At 36.9% G+C, this 8,237-nt stretch overlaps 1 pseudogene; it reads left to right on the forward strand.

The window, feature by feature from the left end:
* Nucleotides 1–5,423: 5,423 nt before the first annotated feature.
* Nucleotides 5,424–5,542, forward strand: LOC118610340 (annotated as a pseudogene).
* Nucleotides 5,543–8,237: the final 2,695 nt, after the last annotated feature.

Here is an 8,237-nt window from a genome sequence, read left to right on the forward strand (position 1 = left end):
ATTAGAGAAAAACCTTCTGCACCTGGGAGGGAGGCGGGGCTACCTCATGGCCTCGGGACTCTGCATCCATTTCAAGCGGGGATCTGCTCCTGTTGGAGGATGAGCAGGAGATCCTCTCGTGCACGAGACAAATAAATCACAGACGCATGTCTGAATATGCTAAGAAAACCTTGTCCCCCAAGGCCAGGTCTACAGGGCCTGCCTAAGGTGGAGGCTGCCCAACGCAACGGACTACCAAAGCGCTTCCGGAACAGAGCTAGCTCTGAGTCAAGTGGCAGCGCTCCCACTGGGAAGAAGCAAGACCTTGCAGGGAGAACCCTCTGTGGCCCAGGTGTGTGGGACCGCTGAAAGCCGAGGGTGGAGTAGGGAAACTGAGAAAGACCCCCTACACCAAGCCCTGCTCGCAGTCCAGGTAAGAGCTGCCCTTGAAGTCTGTGGCGCACTGAACAGAACACAACAGTGAAACCCAAATCCAGATCAACTCCTGCCCCTGTTGAGCTGGATCTCCGTCTGTAATATGTTTCTAGCTGATTTTAATATCTGTTGTTTACCGTTGGTTTTCAGCAATTTGACTATATGTCAAGATGTTTTTGCTTTTGTTTGCTTTTGGATTCTGCTTAGAATTTGCTGAGATTCTGGGATCTGTGGGTCAATGTTTTTCCTCAATTTTAGAAAGTCGTCAACCATTTTATTTTCAAATACATGTATATTTTCTGTATAATTTATTTTCTCTTTTTCTTCCTGAAATTCAATTACAAGAATGTTAGACTGAAATGTATTATATAACAAATATCGGATGCTTTTTTTTCTGCGCTTTTAAACTTTTTTAGAGTTTGAATCAACTTTTGAGAACAGTGATTTTAAATAGTGTTCTATTTAACTACCAGATAAACTCTTCAATTTGATATTATATTTTTCATTTCTAACATTTCCATATGGTTCCTTTTTAGAGTTGCCACACTTCCTCTCTAATTACCTTCTCTTCATGCATATTACCTACTTCTTCCAAAACACACTTTTGTACTTTTTATCATAATTGTTTAAAATCACTGTCATAATTTCAACTGCGCCATCTCTGAGTTTCCTTCTATAGATGATCCCTTGTCTTATCTGTATGTTACGTTTTCTAATTTTTTGTAAGTATGTTTTGTGACTATATGCCATCATTTTTATACAAAAGAATAGATAATACCTAAAGGATATTTGCTTTCTGCACATCCATTCTTTTGTCAAGCTATGGAGGCCGAGTGAAGGGTTAATCTGGTGTGCAGTCTACATGGGTCTGGGTTTTGTTGAATACTGAGTTTGATCAATTTGCCACTGACTTCAGATGTTTTGAGAGTTGGGTGGAGACCTACCATCAGCAGGGCATGGGGCTGAGAACTGGTGGGCCCGGCCACGTTGCCTGTGCCTCAGGGCTGAGCCATCAGAGATCTTTCTTCCAGGTTGGCTGCCAGGTTTCTGGGTCACTGGGGAGTTCTTGTTGTTCTCTTCTCCTTCTGCATTTCTGTACCTTCAAGAGATCTCTATAGTCCTGTCGTCCCTTCCTTCAGAAGGGAGGCTCCCTTCTGTCACTGGGGTGGCTCAGAATGTCTCAGAATTTCTCTCTGATCCCCTACTGGTGCCTCGAGGCTTTGGTTTCTGTCTCCATGGAGTTTCTCAGTTTTCCTACCCCACCTCCAGATCTTGGTGATTAAAAGCCCTGATTCCCTTCAGTGGACCCCCCTAGTCTGCATGTTCAACCCTCAGCTTTTGGTTGTTGAAAATCTGGGGAGGTTGGGAGGATGTTTTATGAACATTCCTTCCTCATTGTCTTCATAGCCCAAAGACCCGAGTGTTTCTGCAATTTCTATTAGTTCTCCTGCCCTCCCACTGCTCTCTAAAGGTGACTGCTCTACACTGGGGAGGGGGCTGCCCGTGTCCGGGGAAGACTCTTTCTCAACTGTCCTTCCATGTCCCAGCTTTTGACACAATTCCATGCATCTGGTGAAGACGTATGGGACAATGTTGGCGTTTGAGTGTATACTTGCCCTGTGGTGAGGATCCTCATAATTCTAATACCACTCGCCAGACCACTTGCTGTATGTTAAAAGTTTTTAAAAGTTTGTTTTCATTTTATCATTCATGGTAGATTCCTCTTCCACCCACTCTTTAGCTAGGGATAAGCTCAGCCATGGGTCTTACATCTCCTATAAATGACTTGCCACTTTTCATAACTAAGTGTTCTAGGTTTCCTTGAGGCCTCAGCAAACTGTTGCTTCTTTCTTATGCTTGCTGTTCTTCTTTGAATAGCTTCTTCTCACAAGATCTTTATAATCTATAGGCATTCACTAGAAAGTAACATTCAGTTATTAAATGGTGACCCTTAAATTATTCTTCACCCTATACTATGATATGTGGTTACAACACGTCACACTCTATATATTTCATTACCCTGCTTTAAAAAAATTTTTTTTCTTAGTCTTCTCACTGCATGAAATCATGTTATTTATTTGCCTACTTGTTGATTGTCTACGTCTACCCTTCAGAGTATAATCTTCATGAGGGCAGGCACCTGGATTGTTTATGTTGACAGCTCTATTTCAGTACCTAGGAGATTGTCTGGCACAGGAGAAGTGCCCAATTAATACATTTTGAATAAATGAATAAATAAGTTTTGGGGGAAAGAGTTCGTTTGCACAACTATGCAAAAGATCCACTTTTTCTTTGAGAAGTACTTGGAATTGGAACTACTCTTTGCCTCATTAGTCTGTGAGGCTGAGTGGTGAGTGGTGTACAGTAAAAATCATCTGACTCTAGAAGTCATCATCAATGCAAATGAGCTTCTTCAACATATCGGTTCCATTCTCCTTGCTTCACACAGCCAATTCTAAACAAAAGCTGGAAATGACCAAGTTGGTACTGGTATTTAAATAAATGAAATTGTGAAAATAATTAAGAGACAAAAACTATCGCATCTACAATCCAAATAAATATAATTTAAGGAGTTAAATGTAAAACGAAAATAAAAACGAAAGCTTGAAAACTAATAGAAGAAAATGTAGGGAAATTTAGCTTATCACAAGAAGACATTTGACACATAAAACAAATGAAGACTTATTTTGAAAAAGTAGATCTGGTTATATAAAAATTAAACCTTTCAATTGAAGATCATCATAACCAAACTTAAAAGCAACCAGTTATTAGGGAAAATATTTCAATATATGACAAAGGATTACCTTCTTAACATAGAATACTTTATAATAACAGAAAATATGACACTTCGAATGGAAAATGAGTAATGGCCACAAATGAATAATTTTTCGCAATTAAAGTAAATGATATAAAACAAAATTGTCAGTTATTAACTAGTAAATGAAAAAGGCAACATCAAGATGGTATTATTTTACGCCTTTAAAGTTGGCATTAAAAATTTATGTCAGCCAGTGTATCGCATTTGCAGAGAAAGATATATTATATGCTGTGAGTTGATCTGTAAAATTGACTAAAATTCCCAGATCCAGGAGTCAGCAGATATTTTTCCCCTGAGTCCTCTCTCCTTGGTTTGCTGACAGTTGCCATGTCACTGTGTCCTCACATGGCCCAGCATTTTGTCTGTGCGTGCCCTCTCCTGGTGCGTCTTCCTCTGTTCATGAAAACACTAGTCCTATTGGATCAGGACTCCCATGACCGCATTTAAAATTAATTACCTCCTCAAAAGCCTATCATCAAATACATTGGTAGTTACAGCTTCAACATGTGAATTTTTTGTTGTTGCAGGGGACACATTTAATTCATAACAAGTACTTTTTGTTTTACTGGCCATGGGGACCTTTCTTGAGAAGTGCTATTTTAAGTGTTTTGTCATTTTCCTATTTGGTTTTCAGCTTTTCTCTGATTGATTGATTGTTCTTTATACATTTTGCATATTTATCCTTTGTTAAATATGTATATCATGAATGTCTTTTCCTCGTCTGTGGCTTGCCTTTCACTCCTGAATGCTGTCTTTTGATAAACAGACATTTTTAATTTTAACGTAGTCAAATTTATCAATGTTTTCCTTTACATTTGTTTTCTATTTAAGAAATATTTGCCTATCGGTGAATGGCAATTTTCTTCCGTTTCTTCTAAAAGCTTTATTGTTTTATCTTCCTCATTTACATCTGCAGTCCATGATTTATGTACATGATATGAGGAAGGTATGAAGAATAATTTCTGTCTGTATATCTATTTGTTCCAATATTTATTTAAAATGCTAGCATTTCCTTATTTCTTTGCAGTATTATCTTTGTCAAAAATAACCATATCTCTTTGGGTCTGTTTCTGGACTCTTGGTTTCAAGGTCTCTTATTTATCTGCTTTACAAAATAAATAAATAATTTAAAACACATAAATTGAATGACATCCTTAAATTTTAAGAAATACTTTAGATTTTTTTTGTTTTGATTTTTCTATATTAATCCCATACTACTATAATAACAGAGAAAAATCAATACTGAAAATGTAGAATGCAAATCATTTCTTTCTTGGCATAAAAATACTTGTGTTGTAATATGAATATTCTCCTAAAGGATACCATTATCTCTTTTGGTATATTTACTCAGTCGGTGATTGAAATACGCTTTCTTGACACCCACCTACATATGCACATATGACGTTGTATCTGATACCCATGTTTATGTTACGGTTATTACATGTTGGGAGCTCCCCAAGACCATCCGCGAATTCAGTGATTCACTAGAAGAACTTGCAGAACTCAGCAAAGGTGTAGTCATGGTTGCAGTTTATCACAGCAAAAGGATACACAGCAGGCTCAGCTGGGGAAAGGCACATGCGTGAGAGCAGGGTCCAGCCGGGATCCGGTGTGGGGGTCCCCACGTCCTCTCTCAGCAGAGTCGTGTTGGCAGCGCTTATTTCTCCTAGCAATAATGTGCAGCGATATGTCACATTGGTTGGAGTACTGCCAGCCAGGGATGCTCTCCTGATCCTTCCTGTTCAGAAGTTTTATTGGAGGTTGGTCACATAGACGTGGCTGACTGCCCATGGGACTGACCAGCCCTTCCAGAAGTCAATCTAAAAACCATGTGGGCTGCTATAAATCACATTGTTAGCACAGATGATTTGATATGGTCCATGGCCCCCAGGTAAATGAAGGTAGTCTTTTCATTAAGGGCATATCAAGGGTGTAGTAGTAACTTCCCAGGAGCTGGGGGCAAAGGGCCAAATCCTTCCTCAGGGCAAGGTTAATCTTTAAATGAACAGTTCTATATAAGTGTTTATTCAATTAGGTTATACTAATTGTTTATCACATAAATATACATGTTTATTTCTCATCTTTTTGTGCATACTGATTCAGTGCCCTATAATAAACCCAAAAAAGAAAATTACAGAAATATGGCAAATTGACACAACAGCTTCCTGATTTTTGACATAAATTATCACTTGTCTACAGCCATGCTGCCCTGAACGAGCCCGCTCCTGTCTGATCTCAGCAGCTAAGCAGGGTCGGGCCTGGTTAGTACTTAGATGGGAGACCACCTAGGAAGACCAGGTGCTGTAGGTGTTAAAAATAAGGGATTGTAAACTGACAAGGTCCTTGAAATCTGTGAGGTCAACCAAGGGTTGCCTTGCCTAAAAAATAAAAAATAAAAAAAGAAAGAAAGAAAGTATCACTTAATTCCCTCATTCTTTTAGTTTTTCTGCAATAATTTCAAGATTTCAATTAATAAAGTACAATTTTAACAAAATTAATTTTAATAAAATTTTTAAATAAAATTTGATTATATTAGAGGAAATCTTGAAAACGCTGCTGAAAAATACATTAGTAATCAACTTTTAAGGGAAATTATGCAGTATAAGTAATGACAAATGATGCTTAGAATTCATTGAGACATAAGTTTCTAAAATGAAGAATCAAACAAAGATATCCATTACCTTTCCTTACTTTTCCATTTGCATTAGAACTATTATTTATGGCAATTAGAAGATAATGCATTTTAAATATATACGAATCAGAAAAGGTAATAAAATCTTTCATGTCGATGTCATTACCACTCATATTCCCTTATACACAGAATTATTAATAGTGTTAAAAACAAAATTTGACCAAGTAAATTTGAAGATCTGTTTGGCTTCACTGAGTCATGAATCCAGCAGCATCCCATCCAGCAAAGAGAAGGACACTCTGAGGGGTTGTACAAAATGGAAGGTTTTATAGGAAGAAGGCTGTGACAGGGGATTTATTAGCAAAATAATAGAAAGGGCTGTTTTTAGACCAGGAGGTCTTCCTTTAGGGGAAAAGGGATGGCAAGGGTTTTATCATGCAGACTGCCTCTTCTTGTTGCAGAGGATAGAGAGGGCCCAAGTGATAAAGGCTGACCAGAAAATTCTAGACTCTGTGAGTAACATTACATTTGTAGGGAAGGTCGAAACTGCAGTTAGGTTAGGTATTAAGTCTAGGTTTGGAATCATGAGGTTTAGTATAACTCATGCCATTTGGGGCTCTGGTTTTCTCTCTAACAGTAGTTATTGTAGGAATTGGATCTAATTATTAATCATGAAGCACATTTTTTCAACTGTGAGCATTTTCCTATTATTTGCATTTTATTTTGTACACTTAAATCTGTGAAAACAAGTTTGAAATGAGAAATAACTAAATGATCAGATTAAAAACTGCATCAAAGATAAGGGGGTGTTATGAGAATATTTAACAAAACAATTTCTAGGTTTTTTTAAATCAAATGCACCTAACCTGGTCTTTGTGCACAAATGTATAATGTGTCATTTGACTACAGATCATTTGCATTTCATAAACAAATTTCAATGTATAATTCTCCTAAAGAAGAATTGTCAAATCATTGCTTGCTTCTAAGAGTAATAGTTTCTTCAATTAATGAAAAGAAATGCTTAATAGATGTTTCTTCCTACACTGATAACGAACCTGATCTAAAGGACAGCCAGTTATGAAGGGCTGTAAAAGTTAGAGAACCCAGAGGATAATCAATAAAAGGCAAGAAGCAGTTAGAGACCTCATGATTTCGGAAGGGAAAATCTTTCTTATGAATCCAGAACTGAAAATAGAGGGAGAAGATTGTCCCTAGAATGCTTTTCTGAAGTAGATGCTGAAACCAGTTTCCATGTTAATTCTATCTGGGTTCTGAGCTGATGCAATCTACTTTAATTATTCAAATCTAAGTATTTTGCACCTCACTCACCCTCATAAGAATAGCCTTTACTCTCTCAGGTAGCAGCACTATGGACAAAGCATGAATTCCTTGGGCTGAAAAATCTGGAGAAATAGTCATTCGAAGACATATTCCATAATATGAAATACTGCCATTTGCGACAACATGGATGGATCTTGAGATTATCATGCTAAGTCATACAGAAAAAGTTGAGAACCACATGATTTCACTCATATGTGAGATATAAAACTGAAAGCAACAAACAAACAAGACAAACAAAAACTCATAGACACAGACAACAGTTTAGTGGTTACTAGAGGAAAAGGTGGGAGGTAGATAAGGGCCAAGAGGGTCAAATATATGGTGATGGAAGGAAATTTAACTTTGAGTCATGAACACACAATGCGATATACAGATGACGTATTAATTAATTGTACACTTGAAACCTATATAATTTAATTAATGTCACCCCAATAAATTTAATACAAATAAATAAAAATGTAATTAAAAAACAAATTCAATTACCTGCAAATTATAAAATTAAAAAATTCTTTTATTTTTTAAACAACAAAATATGGACTTATCAATGAAAGATTGGTGGGTAAAAGTCTTGTACATGGGGGTAAGTGGACTGTCTCCTTGGCATTTAAAAGCACAAAATTTGCTGCTCATCATTAACTATACAAATTCTAGTTCTGTTTAAAAGAAGTGCCAAGACACCTTCTTTATCAAAATGTGGATACTCTGGTGACTGCTTAAATAAAAGGAACCGTAATCTGGCATTTGTAAGAGTTTTTGCTGTTTCAGAATTCTTATTATAATGGTACTTATTGCTATTGATTTTTATTTGCATTAAATATCTTTCTGTATGCAGAAGGTAATGTTCCTGATGATATAAAAAGGAATCAATTGGTGGGTTTGAGTCTTCTGGTAGGTAGTAGTCTGAGAACAGTAATTCTAACATTAGCAAATGTGAAAAGGATTACCTGAACATGAGCAAACATATAAAACACCATTAAAAACTCATTAATTTGGTCATACCCTACGGATTTTACCATTATTTGAATGAAATTC

Source organism: Rousettus aegyptiacus, unplaced genomic scaffold, assembly GCF_014176215.1.
Source record: "Rousettus aegyptiacus isolate mRouAeg1 unplaced genomic scaffold, mRouAeg1.p scaffold_m13_p_12, whole genome shotgun sequence".
Classification (NCBI taxonomy): domain Eukaryota; kingdom Metazoa; phylum Chordata; class Mammalia; order Chiroptera; family Pteropodidae; genus Rousettus; species Rousettus aegyptiacus.